Below are 13,811 nucleotides of genomic sequence, written 5' to 3'. Positions count from 1 at the left end.
GGATTCATCCCTGGGAGTCATCTTCCACGTCACCAGGGAGATGTTCACCCCTAGATGTCATGTCCCATGTAGGTGGGAAGGCAATGATTTCACTTGCAGAGTTAGGCTTAGAGAGACTGAAGCCACATCTGAGAAACAACAGAGGTCCTCCAGAAGTAACCCTTAGGCATGCCTATAGGTAGTCTAAGCTTTCCCGCTACCTACATAAGCTTCACAAGAGTAAGCCTCAATTGAGGGCATGGCCTATTGATTTGGGTGTCCTAAAGTTTGACACAGTATCAGAGGATTCCCTGATGGTAAGGTTTAATAGTTCCATATTCTTTCTCCCCTCCCTCAGGGGACTTTGCCAATGTTTTTTGATTATCTGCTTAATATACTCTAGGATGTTTCCAGGCATTACAATAATCTATACAGGATTAAAGGACCTCTTTCTTATTCTGGGCTCTCTGTGTTTCAATTGTTCAAATGAGCTATACAGATAGGTTGAATTAGATTATACACTACAGAAAATTTCAGTTCCAAATCAAATAAACCTTTCTTCCATTGGTCTCAAAGAGTATACGTGGTTCTAAAATATAGACACTGTCTTCCTTACCCCTATATTCTAAATTACTTTAACATGAACCTATTCGGATTTGTTCTTATCTCTAAACATAAGGTTATATATATATATATAAAACAGCCTCTCAAAATCCAGAAATATGCATCACCACTCCAGACTTAATGTGTCCACTCTAAAAGCTTACAATCTAGGCCCCTATTTTCTTATAAGCATTTTCTAAAGGTGACCATACCATCGTTGTTCTTTTGTTTCTGTCTTATTTTGTCTTACCAAATGTCCCACATGTTCATTCACATCGGTGCATGTCTCACGAATTTGTTCCTATTTGTAGCAGCACAACCTTCATTCATAAATATACTCCATCATTCACCAATCTACTTCTTCATCAGTGAATCCTTCAGCCACCTACATTCATTGGGCATCATGCAGAAGGATCAAAGTCCACAGTCCAGCAACATTCTCAATTTTCGATAATTTCATTGTTCTCAAGAGAAAGAAAACAAAAAAACACATCCTCGCCAAATAGGAAAGCTAAACTTCCTCTTAAATCTTGTCCCTCAACCCCATTATTTACCTCTGCTGCTGCTGTGGTAGTGCTGACGGTTTCTTCTGAACATAGCTCATAGCATGCAATAGCAGTTTTCCCCCTGTACCCTGGACTGAAACACTATACATGAATCAAATCTTTCAAATAATTCTTACTAGAACTAATTCATATTTCTAGTGTGAATAAGTGGGATACATAGTCATCTTCAATGTGGTAATATTACTTCTAGACCCACCAGAGAATCACCTTCACTCATATCTATTCTCTTACATTGGAGTACAACCTCCTTAGCTAACGGTTCACCCATTTCTAGTGTTTATGTATCTCTCAGTCCCCTATATTCTGTATTATAAGCCTCTGATTTTACCTTTATGCTGGTCATAGAAGTGGAATCATACAGTATCTATCCTTTTGTGTCTGGCTAATTTCGCTCAGCATTATGTCCTCAATGCTCATTCATCTTGTCATGTGCTTCAGGATGTCATTTTGTCTTTCTGGCGCATAATATTCCATCTACGCATACACCACACTTTGTTGATCCACTCGTCTATTAATAGGCATTTGGTTTCTTTCCATCTTTTGGCGACTGTGAATAATGCTGCTATGAACACTGGTGTGCAAATGTCTGCTTGTGTCATTGCTTTCAGCTCTTCTGGGTATATACCAAGTAGTGCTATTGCTGAATCACAGGGCAACTCGATATTTAGTTTCCTAAGGAACCTCCAAACAGTCTTCCATGGTGGCTGCATCATTATACATTTCCACCAGCAGTGCTTAAGTGTCCCAGTTTCTCCACGTCCTCTCTAACATTTATAGTTTCCTATTTGTTTCATAGCAGCCATTATTATAGGTGTGAGGTGGTATCTCATTGTAGTCTTGATCTGCATTTCCCTTATAGCCAGTGAAAATGAGCATCTCTTCGTGTGCTTTTGAGCCATCTGAATTTGCTCTTCATAAAAATGCCTATTCATATCTTTAGCCCATTTTATAATTTGGTTATTTGTTCTTTTGTTGTTGAGTTGTATGATTTATTTGTATATACAGGAAATCAAACCTTTGTCCGATAAGTGATTTACAAATATTTTCTCCCATTGAGTTGGCTGCCTCTGGACCTTTTTGACAAAGTCTATTGAGGTGCAGAAGCATTTGATTTTGAGGAGTTCCCATTTATCTATTTTTTCTTTTGTTATTTGTGCCTTGGGTGTAAAGTTTAGGAAGCTACCTCCTATTACTAGGTCTTGAAGATGTTTCCCTACATTTTCTTCTAGAAGCTTTATGGTGCTAGTTCTTATATTTAGCTGTTTGATCCACTTTGAGTTAATTTTTGTGGAGGGTGTAAGATAGGGGTCCTCTTTCATTCTCTTGGCTATAGATATCTGGTTCTTCCATGCCCAATTATTGAAAAAACTATTTTGTCCCAGTTCAGAGGATTTGGGGGCCTTGTCAAAGATCAGTTGATCATAGATTTGATGGTCTATTGCTGCACTCTCGATGTGATGCCATTGGTCAATGCTTCTGTATTTGTGCCAGTACCATGCTATTTTGACAACTGTGGCTATATAATACATTTTAAAGTCAGGGAATATTAATGCTTCCACTTTGTTCTTCTTTTTTAGGATGCTTTTAGCTATTTGGGGTATCTTTCACTTTCAAATGAATTTGGTAGTTAGCACTTCCAAATCTTCAAAGTAGGTTGTTGGAATTTTGATTGATACTGCATTGAATCTGTAGATCAATTTGGCTAGAATTGACATCTTAACTATATTTAGCCTTCCTATCCATGAGCAGGGAATATCTTTCCACCTATTTAGATCTCCTTTGATTTCTTTTAGCAATGTTATGTAATTCCTGTGTACAAGTCCTTTACGTCCCTAGTTAAGTTCATCCCTAAGTATTTGATTCTTTCAGTTGCTATTTTGAATGTAATTTTTTCCTTAACTTACTCCTCAGCTAGGTCATTGCTTGCGTATAGAAATGTTACTGATTTTTACACATTAATTTTATATCCCATCATCTTGCTGGATTTGTTGATTAACTCAAGTGACTTTGCTGTAAATTTCTCAGGATCTTCCAAGTATAGTATCATATCATCTGCAAATAAGGAGAGTTTTATTTCTTCCTTTCCAATTTAGATGCCTTTTATTTCTCTGTCCTGCCTGATTGCTCTAGCTAGAACTTCTAGCACAATGTTGAATAATAGTGGTGACAGTGGGCATCCTTGTCTTGTATCTGATCTTAGGGGGAAAGTTTTCAGTCTCTCTCCATTGAGTATGATGCTGGTGATCGTTTTTCATATATTTCCTTCATCATACTGAGGTAGTTACCTTTGATTCCTATCTTTTGGAATGTTTTATGAGAAAAGGATGCTGAATTTTATTGAATGCTTTTCCAGCAACAATCGAGATGATCATATGATTTTTCCCTTTTGATTTGTTAATGTGCTGTATAACATAAATCGATTTTCTTGCATTGAACCATCCTTGCATTTCTGGTATAAACCCCATTTGGTCATGGTGTATAATTCTTTTAATGTGCTGTTGCATTCGATTTGCTATTATTTTATTGAGAATTTCTGCATCTATATTCATTAGGGAGATTGGCCTACAGCTTTCCTTTCTTACAGCATCTTTACCAGTTTTTGGTATTAAAATGATATTAGCTTCATAAAATGAGTTAGGTAGAGTTCCCTTTTTCCTCAATTTTTTGGAAAAGTTTGAGCTGGATTGGTGTTAGTTCTTTATGGAATGTTTGATAAAATTCCCCTGTGAAGCCCTCTGGCCCTGGGCTTTTCTTTCTAGAAAGATTTTTGATGTCTGATCAAATCTTTTTACTTGTGAGTGGATTGTTGAGATCTTCTGTTTCTTCCTGATTCACTGTAACTTGTTTGCGTGTCTCCAAGAATTTGCTCATTTCATCTAAGTTGTCTAATTTGTTGGCATATAGTTGTTCATAGTATCCTCTTATGATTTCTTTTATTTCTTCATGGTCGGTGGTAATGCACCCCTTCTCATATCTGATTTTGTTTATTTGCATCCTCTCTCTTTTTTTTTTTTTGCTAGTGGCCCATCAATTTTATTGATTTTCTCAATTAACCAACTTTTGGTTTTATTGATTCTTTCTATTGTTCTTTTGTTCTCCCATTCATTCATCTCTGCTTTAATCTTTGTTATTTCTCTTCTCCTATTTGCTTTGGGGTTAGTTTGCTATACTTTCTCAGGTTCCTCCAGGTGTGCTGTTAAGACTTTGATTTTTGCTCTTTCTTGTTTTTTAATATTGGCATTTAGGGCAATAAATTTCCTTCTCAGCACAGCCTTTGCCACATCCCATAAGTTCTGGTAAGTTGCATTTTCATTTCCATTCATCTCTAGATAGCTACTGATTTCTCTAGCAATTTCTTCTTTGACCCAGTAGTTGTTTAAGAGTGTTCAATTTAATGTACATATATATTTGTGAATGTTCTCATTCTTTGGTGTTTACTGAGATCCAGCTTCATCCCATTGTGATCAGAGAAAGTGTTTTGAATAATTTCAATATTCTTATATTTATAAAGACCTGTTTGTTCCCCAGCATGTGATCTATCCTGGAGAATGTTCCATGCGCACTAGAGCAGAATGTATAGCCATGTGCTCTGGGGTGCAATGACCTATATATGTCTGCGAGGTCTAATTAATTTATCAAGTTATTTAACTTCTGTTTCCTTGCTGATCTTCTGTCTTGTTGTTCTATCTATAGAGGAGAGTGCTATATTGAAGTGACCTACTATTATTGTTGAAACATCTATCACTCCCTTCAGTTTTGCCAATGTCTGTCTCATGTACTTTGGAACTCCTAGACTGGGAGCATAAACATTTATGATTGTTATATCTTCTTGGTGAATGGACCCCTTGATTAGTATATAGTGTCCTTCTTTGTCTCTTATGATGTCTTTACATTTAAAGTTTATTTTACCTGATATTAGTATACCTACTCCTGCTTTCTTTTGGTTACAACTTGCATGGAGAATCTTTTTCCATCCTTTCAGTTTCAATTGATTTGTATTCTTGTGTTTAAGATGAGTCTCTTGTAAGCAGCATATAGCAGGATTGTGTTTCTTAATCCATTCTGCCAATCTGTATCTTTTAATTGGTAAGTTTAGTCCGTTAACATTCAAAGTTATTACCGAAAAGGCATTTCTTGTTTCCACCATCTTATCTTTTATATTTTATTTGTCAGGTCTATATATTCTTTTCCCTCTTTTTCTTTGTATCCTTTAAATTACTGTTAGTAGTACTCTTCAATTCTATGCCCTCCTCCAGACCTCTCTCTTCTGGTTTTTTTTTTTTTTTTTCCAGCCAGTAGAACTTCTTTTAGTATTTCTTGTAGGGCTAGTCTCTTGTTAAAAAATTCTTTCAGGACTTCTTTGTCTGTGAAAACTTTAACCTCTTCCTCAATTTTGAAGGACAATTTGGGTACAGAATTCTTGGCTGGAAGTCTTTCTCTTTCAGGATCTTGAATATATCATACCACTGCCTCCTTGCCTCCAAGATGCTAGTCAGTAGTCTGAACTCATTCTTATTTGATTTCCTTTGTATGTAGTAGATTGTTTTTCTCTTGTTGCTTTCAGGATTTTCTGCTTCTCTTCAACATTTAACAGACTGATTAGTATCTGCCTTGGGGAAGGTCTATTTGGATTTATTCTGCTTGGAGTTCTTTGGGCTTCTTTGACTTGTATATTTATGTCCTTTATGAGGGTTGGGAAGTTTCCCCCCATTATATCCTCAATACTCTCCCTAGCCCTTTACTCCTCTCTTTTCTTTCTGGGATACCAATGATTTTTATATTTGCGTGCTTTGTTTTGTCTATCACTTCCCTGAGCTCCCATTCAATTTTTTCCATCTTTTTTGCTATTTGCTGTTTTGAGTTTTCGAAGTCAATTATCCTGTTCTCTATACCACTTATTCCTTCTTCTGTCTCTTCAAGTCTGCTATTGTGTGCCTCTAGTGTGTTTTTATTTGGTTCTGTCCTCTATATCACTTATTCTTTCTTCTGTCTCTTCAAGTCTACTATTGTGTGCCTCTAGTATGTTTTTATTTGGTCAGCAGAGTCTTCACTCTCTGTGATATCTGCTATTTTTCTATTTATTCTTTCAAATTCTTCTTTATGCTCTTCTACTGTCTTCATCTCCTTTATGTCATTTGCTATCCCACTTATTTTATTAAGTAGAGTTGTATGAACATCTTTGATTAGTTGTTCCAGTGTCTGTGTCTCCTCTGGTGTTTTAATTTGGCCATTAGGCAGGGCTATATCTGTCTGCATTGTTTAATGATCTTCTGCTGTCTTCATGGCATGTAAATATCTTGATCGATTTACTTTGGGAGTTGACTTCTTTCATTAGTCTAAGGCCTTGTGTTTGCGGGATGGTTGCACAGCACAGAGCAGGGCACAGGGTGGGCACTCAGTGCAGTGATTTGTTTCAGGGCAGGTCCAGGCACAGGTTGGGGACATTAAGCTGATGTTTGTGAACGTTACTGCCCAGTGGCCAGAGAGGGTGTAGCTGTGTGGGTGCACCAGTCTGGGGGTGCATAACCCTGGTGTGTGCTAGTCTAAGGCACAGGGCCCTTTGTGCGCATGAGTAGAGCTGTGACAGCAGGTTGGCATTATGCCTTCGTGGACTGGGGGCAAATGTGACCCAGCTGTGCAGGTCAGCACTTCCTCAGAGCTGGGAAGTATGGCTGAGGGCCGTGCACGTGCACAATTCTAGAATTGCTGTAAAGTGCACTTCCCAGAGCTCAATGATGTGATTGGGGGACTGTATGCATGTGTGGGCCTGGAAGTGCTGTAAATGGATATGCAGAGCTCACGTGGGACGGAGTAAGGCTTTGTGACACTACTGGCTAGTGGGGGGAGAGGGGGTGGGTAGGGGTAGCCTAGGTATGGAGGTTAGTGCCCGCAGCCTTTATGTTCTGGCAACAGCCTGCAGGGAACAGGGAGCGGGAGGTAGTGCTCGGGAAGGGTGCAGGAGAGTTGGGTTGGGCTGCACTTGGAGTTGGGGTGTGGGGCAGGTATGTTCACGGGGGCTGGTGGGGTGGGACCGCCTGGAGCGCGGCGAATGGGAGCGGATGATGGGGTTCGGGTGCATGGGTGTGGGATGAGTCGATGGTCATGGGGTTGCGCTGGTGAGGGTAGCACACCCAAGGAATGCAGGCTGGCTTACATGCTAGTCTCGGGCTCCCATCTGTGCACTCCCGCAGGTTCTGCAGCCCCATGCCTCTGTGCTAGGCTCTAGCTTTCTGCCTCTCAGTTCCTTGGCCTCTGCAACATGTGGTGCAGAAGGCTCTCCCAGGTCAGCTGCACTCCCGAACAGCCACCTCAGTTGCCCTCCTGTCCCTTCCCTAACTTTTCCATGGAGCAGAGCTAAGCTTGAGCTAGTCTATTTGGCCATCTTCCCAGAAATCTCTTTGACTTTTTTTGAGGGTCTGTTCTTACAGCTTCAATTTTTTTGTGTGAGTGTTTTGGGATCTCTGAATTCCCCTCAGTTGATTTATATTCACAAGTTAAGAGTTATATTTTGTCAGCATGTAATAACCACTACCTTAAACCATACATATGATTTTTGAAGGAAGGCACATCTTTGTCCAAATGTTGGGTGCTGGGGGAAAGAAGATGACCCCATAAAAACAAGTTCTCACAAATGACTGGTGACTATATAACTGTATAGAGATAGAACAATTAATGTTTTCACTATTTATCATGTTACTGTAACAGGAAAGGGTTTATTTTCTTCAACTAACATGCTGTTAGGGGGGCAGGGTAAAACTCTAGAAGATTCTATTCTTGTTGTATTCAGGTGAATGGCCTCTTTGGGAACTCAACTATAGAGTAACTGGGACATGCAGAGCTGCGCAAAGAGTTAGCCCTGAGAGAGTCTCTTCAACTGCAAACATTATTGCTACCTTGATGCCAACCACTGCCACTACCACCCATCACAATTAAGGTAGAATTTATTATGTACATTTTACATTATTCAGTTAATTTTCAGAATGCCATGAAATCAGTAGTACTGCCACTTTAAACACAAGGAATCCCAATGGTCAGAATTGAACATTTTATATAAGAAGAAACATAAAATATTTGACCTATTTTGTCTAGCTTATTTCACAGAACATAATGTTTTCAATGTTTATCCATGCTGTAGCATGTATCAGAACTCCATTTCCTTTTATGGCTGAATATTATTCCATTGTATGACTATACTACATTTTGCTTATCCTTCATTTGCCATAGGACACTTGGGTTGTTTCCACCTTTTGGAAATTCTGAATAATGCTGCTATGAACACTGGTGTACGAATATCTTTTTGAGTCCCCATTTTCAATTCTTTTGAGTATATACCTAGGAGTAGAATTATCATGTCATATGATAATTCTATGTTTAACTTTTTGAGGAACTGTCAAGCTGTTTTTCACAGTAGCTGTACCATTTTACAATGCATGAGAGTTCCAATTTTCTACAACTTCATTCACATTTGTTATTTTCTGTTTTTTTATTTGTCTGTCTGTCTTTGGTTGAGTTGTTGTCTTTTAATAACAGTTATCTTAGGGAATGTGAATTAGTATCTCATTGTGGTTTGGATTTGCATTTCCCTAATAGGTAATGCTGTTGAGCATTTTTACTTGTGTTTATTGGCCATTTGTCTTATACACAATTTATTAAATTCATTCCAAGTCATCTGACAGTAACAAGAGTTTAACCTCTTCTTTTCCAACTTTTGCCTTTTATTTCTTTATCTACTCCACTGCACTAGATAGAACTTCCAGTAAAATAATGAACAGAAATGATGAGAATGGATCTGTTCCTTGCCTTGTTCTCAATGTTAGGAAGAAAGTATTCATTATTTCACCAATTAACATGTCAGCTGTAGGATTTTGGTAGACGCTCTTTACAAACTGAAGTTTCCTCCAATTTCCAGTGTTTTGAAGTTTTTATTATGAATAGATGTTGAGATGATTATATGGTACTGAGGTGATCACATACATGGTTTTCTCCTTTTTTTTTTTTATTAATTAAAAAAAGAATTAACAAAACAATTAGAAATCATTCCAATCTACATGTACAATCAGTAATTCTTAATAACATAACATAGTTGCATATTCATCATTTCTTAGTACATTTGCATCGATTTAGAAAAAGAAATAAAAAGACAACAGAATAAGAATTAAAACAATAATAGAAAGAAAAAAAAACAAAAAAAACAAAAACAAAAAACCTATACCTCACATGCAGCTTCATTCAGTGTTTTAACATAATTGCATTACAATTGGGTAGTATTGTGCTGTCCATTTCTGAGTTTTTATATCCAGTCCCGTTGTACAGTCTGTATCCCTTCATCTCCAATTATCCCTTCTCTTTTTTTTTTTTTTTAATTAACGGAAAAAAAGAAATTAACCCAACATTTAGAGATCATACCATTCTACACATGCAATCATTAATTCTTAACATCATCACATAGATGCATGATCATCATTTCTTAGTACATTTGCATTGGTTTAGAAGAACTAGCAACATAACCGAAAAAGATATAGAATGTTAATATAGAGAAAAAAATAAAAGTAATAATAGTAAAATCAAAACAAAACAAAACAAAACAAAACAAAAACCTATAGCTCAGATGCAGCTTCATTCAGTGTTTTAACATGATTACTTTACAATTAGGTATTATTGTGCTGTCCATTTTTGAGTTTTTGTATCTAGTCCTGTTGCACAGTCTGTATCCCTTCAGCTTCAATTACCCATTGTCTTACCCTGTTTCTAACTCCTGCTGAACTCTGTTACCAATGACATATTTCAAGTTTATTCTCGAATGTCCGTTCACATCAGTGGGACCATACAGTATTTGTCCTTTAGTTTTTGGCTGGATTCACTCAGCATAATATTCTCTAGGTCCATCCATGTTATTACATGGTTCATAAGTTTATCTTGTCTTAAAGCTGCATAATATTCCATCGTATGTATATACCACAGTTTGTTTAGCCACTCTTCTGTTGATGGAGATTTTGGCTGTTTCCATCTCTTTGCAATTGTAAATAATGCTGCTATAAACATTGGTGTGCAAATGTCCGTTTGTGTCTTTGCCCTTAAGTCCTTTGAGTAGATACCCAGCAATGGTATTGCTGGGTCGTATGGCAATTCTATATTCAGCTTTTTGAGGAACCGCCAAACTGCCTTCCACAGTGGTTGCACCCTTTGACATTCCCACCAACAGTGAATAAGTGTGCCTCTTTCTCCGCATCCTCTCCAGCACTTGTCATTTTCTGTTTTGTTGATAATGGCCATTCTGGTGGGTGTGAGATGATATCTCATTGTGGTTTTGATTTGCATTTCTCTAATGGCCAGGGACATTGAGCATCTCTTCATGTGCCTCTTGGCCATCCGTATTTCCTCTTCTGAGAGGTGTCTGTTCAAGTCTTTTTCCCATTTTGTAATTGGGTTGGCTGTCTTTTTGTTGTTGAGATGAACAATCTCTTTATAAATTCTGGATACTAGACCTTTATCTGATATATCATTTTCAAATATTGTCTCCCATTGTGAAGGCTGTCTTTCTACTTTCTTGATGAAGTTCTTTGATGCACAAAAGTGTTTAATTTTGAGGAGTTCCCATTTATTTATTTCCTTCTTCAGTGCTCTTGCTTTAGGTTTAAGGTCCATAAAACCGCCTCCAATTGTAAGATCCATAAGATATCTCCCAACATTTTCCTCTAACTGTTTTATGGTCTTAGACCTAATGTTTAGATCTCTGATCCATTTTGAGTTAACTTTTGTATAGGGTGTGAGAGATGGGTTTTCTTTCATTCTTTTGCATATGGATATCCAGTTCTCTAGGCACCATTTATTGAAGAGACTGCTCTGTCCCAGGTGAGTTGGCTTGACTGCCTTATCAAAGATCAAATGTCCATAGATGAGAGGGTCTATATCTGAGCACTCTATTCGATTCCATTGGTCGATATATCTATCTTTATGCCAATACCATGCTGTTTTGACCACTGTGGCTTCATAATATGCCTTAAAGTCAGGCAGCGCGAGACCTCCAGCTTCGTTTTTTTTCCTCAAGATGTTTTTAGCAATTCGGGGCACCCTGCCCTTCCAGATAAATTTGCTTATTGGTTTTTCTATTTCTGAAAAATAAGTTGTTGGGATTTTGATTGGTATTGCATTGAATCTGTAAATCAATTTAGGTAGGATTGACATCTTAACTATATTTAGTCTTCCAATCCATGAACACGGTATGCCCTTCCATCTATTTAGGTCTTCTGTGATTTCTTTTAACAGTTTTTTGTAGTTTTCTTTATATAGGTTTTTTGTCTCTTTAGTTAAATTTATTCCTAGGTATTTTATTCTTTTAGTTGCAATTGTAAATGGGATTCGTTTCTTGATTTCCCCCTCAGCTTGTTCATTACTAGTGTATAGAAATGCTACAGATTTTTGAATGTTGATCTTGTAACCTGCTACTTTGCTGTACTCATTTATTAGCTCTAGTAGTTTTGTTGTGGATTTTTCCGGGTTTTCCACATATAGTATCATATCGTCTGCAAACAGTGATAGTTTTACTTCTTCCTTTCCAATTTTGATGCCTTGTATTTCTTTTTCTTGTCTAATTGCTCTGGCTAGAACCTCCAACACAATGTTGAATAATAGTGGTGATAGTGGACATCCTTGTCTTGTTCCTGATCTTAGGGGGAAAGTTTTCAATTTTTCCCCATTGAGGATGATATTAGCTGTGGGTTTTTCATATATTCCCTCTATCATTTTAAGGAAGTTCCCTTGTATTCCTATCTTTTGAAGTGTTTTCAACAGGAAAGGATGTTGAATCTTGTCGAATGCCTTCTCTGCATCAATTGAGATGATCATGTGATTTTTCTGCTTTGATTTGTTGATATGGTGTATTACATTAATTGATTTTCTTATGTTGAACCATCCTTGCATACCTGGGATGAATCCTACTTGGTCATGATGTATAATTCTTTTAATGTGTTGTTGGATACGATTTGCTAGAATTTTATTGAGGATTTTTGCATCTGTATTCATTAGAGAGATTGGTCTGTAGTTTTCTTTTTTTGTAATATCTTTGCCTGGTTTTGGTATGAGGGTGATGTTGGCTTCATAGAATGAATTAGGTAGTTTTCCCTCCACTTCGATTTTTTTGAAGAGTTTGAAGAGAATTGGTACTAATTCTTTCTGGAACGTTTGGTAGAATTCACATGTGAAGCCATCTGGTCCTGGACTTTTCTTTTTAGGAAGCTTTTGAATGACTAATTCAATTTCTTTACTTGTGATTGGTTTGTTGAGGTCATCTATGTCTTCTTGAGTCAAAGTTGGTTGTTCATGTCTTTCCAGGAACCCGTCCATTTCCTCTAAATTGTTGTATTTATTAGCGTAAAGTTGTTCATAGTATCCTGTTATTACCTCCTTTATTTCTGTGAGGTCAGTAGTTATGTCTCCTCTTCCATTTCTGATCTTATTTATTTGCATCCTCTCTCTTCTTCTTTTTGTCAATCTTGCTAAGGGCCCATCAATCTTATTGATTTTCTCATAGAACCAACTTCTGGCCTTATTGATTTTCTCTATTGTTTTCATGTTTTCAATTTCATTTATTTGTGCTCTAATCTTTGTTATTTCTTTCCTTTTGCTTGCTTTGGGGTTAGCTTGCTGTTCTTTCTCCAGTTCTTCCAAATGAATAGTTAATTCCTGAATTTTTGCCTTTTTTTCTTTTCTGATATAGGCATTTAGAGCAATAAATTTCCCTCTTAGCACTGCCTTTGCTGCGTCCCATAAGTTTTGATATGTTGTGTTTTCATTTTCATTCGCCTCGAGGTATTTGCTAATTTCTCTTGCAATTTCTTCTTTGACCCACTCGTTGTTTAGGAGTGTGTTGTTGAGCCTCCACGTATTTGTGAATTTTCTGGCACTCTGCCTATTATTGATTTCCAACTTCATTCCTTTATGGTCCGAGAAAGTGTTGTGTAAGGTTTCAATCTTTTTAAATTTGTTAAGACTTGCTTTGTGACCCAGCATATGGTCTATCTTTGAGAATGATCCATGAGCACTTGAGAAAAAGGTGTATCCTGCTGTTGTGGGATGTAATGTCCTATAAATGTCTATTAAGTCTAGTTCATTTATAGTAATATTCAGATTCTCTATTTCTTTGTTGATCCTCTGTCTAGATGTTCTGTCCCTTGATGAGAGTGGTGAGTTGAAGTCTCCAACTATTATGGTATATGAGTCTATTTCCCTTTTCAGTGTTTGCAGTATATTCCTCATGTATTTTGGGGCATTCTGATTCGGTGCGTAAATATTTATGATTGTTATGTCTTCTTGTTTAATTGTTCCTTTTATTAGTATATAGTGTCCTTCTTTGTCTCTTTTAACTGTTTTACATTTGAAGTCTAATTTGTTGGATATTAGTATAGCCACTCCTGCTCTTTTCTGGTTGTTATTTGCATGAAATATCTTTTCCCAACCTTTCACTTTCAATCTATGTTTATCTTTGGGTCTAAGATGTGTTTCCTGTAGACAGCATATAGAAGGATCCTGTTTTTTAATCCATTCTGCCAATCTATGTCTTTTGATTGGGGAATTCAGTCCATTGACATTTAGTGTTATTACTGTTTGGATAATATTTTCCTCCAACATTTTGCCTTTTGTATTATATATATCATATCTGATTTT

General features: G+C 37.1%; 1 protein-coding gene across 5 annotated transcripts in view; it reads right to left on the bottom strand.

The window, feature by feature from the left end:
• Nucleotides 1–13,811, bottom strand: part of TASP1 (taspase 1) — a 490,143-nt gene that overhangs the window by 156,489 nt on the left and 319,843 nt on the right. The window lies entirely within an intron of this gene.

The sequence above is a fragment of the Tamandua tetradactyla genome, chromosome 1 (assembly GCF_023851605.1).
Source record: "Tamandua tetradactyla isolate mTamTet1 chromosome 1, mTamTet1.pri, whole genome shotgun sequence".
In the NCBI taxonomy this organism is placed as follows: domain Eukaryota; kingdom Metazoa; phylum Chordata; class Mammalia; order Pilosa; family Myrmecophagidae; genus Tamandua; species Tamandua tetradactyla.
Note: the sequence above shows the minus strand (reverse complement) of the source record. Positions and strands in the feature narration are given on the sequence as shown.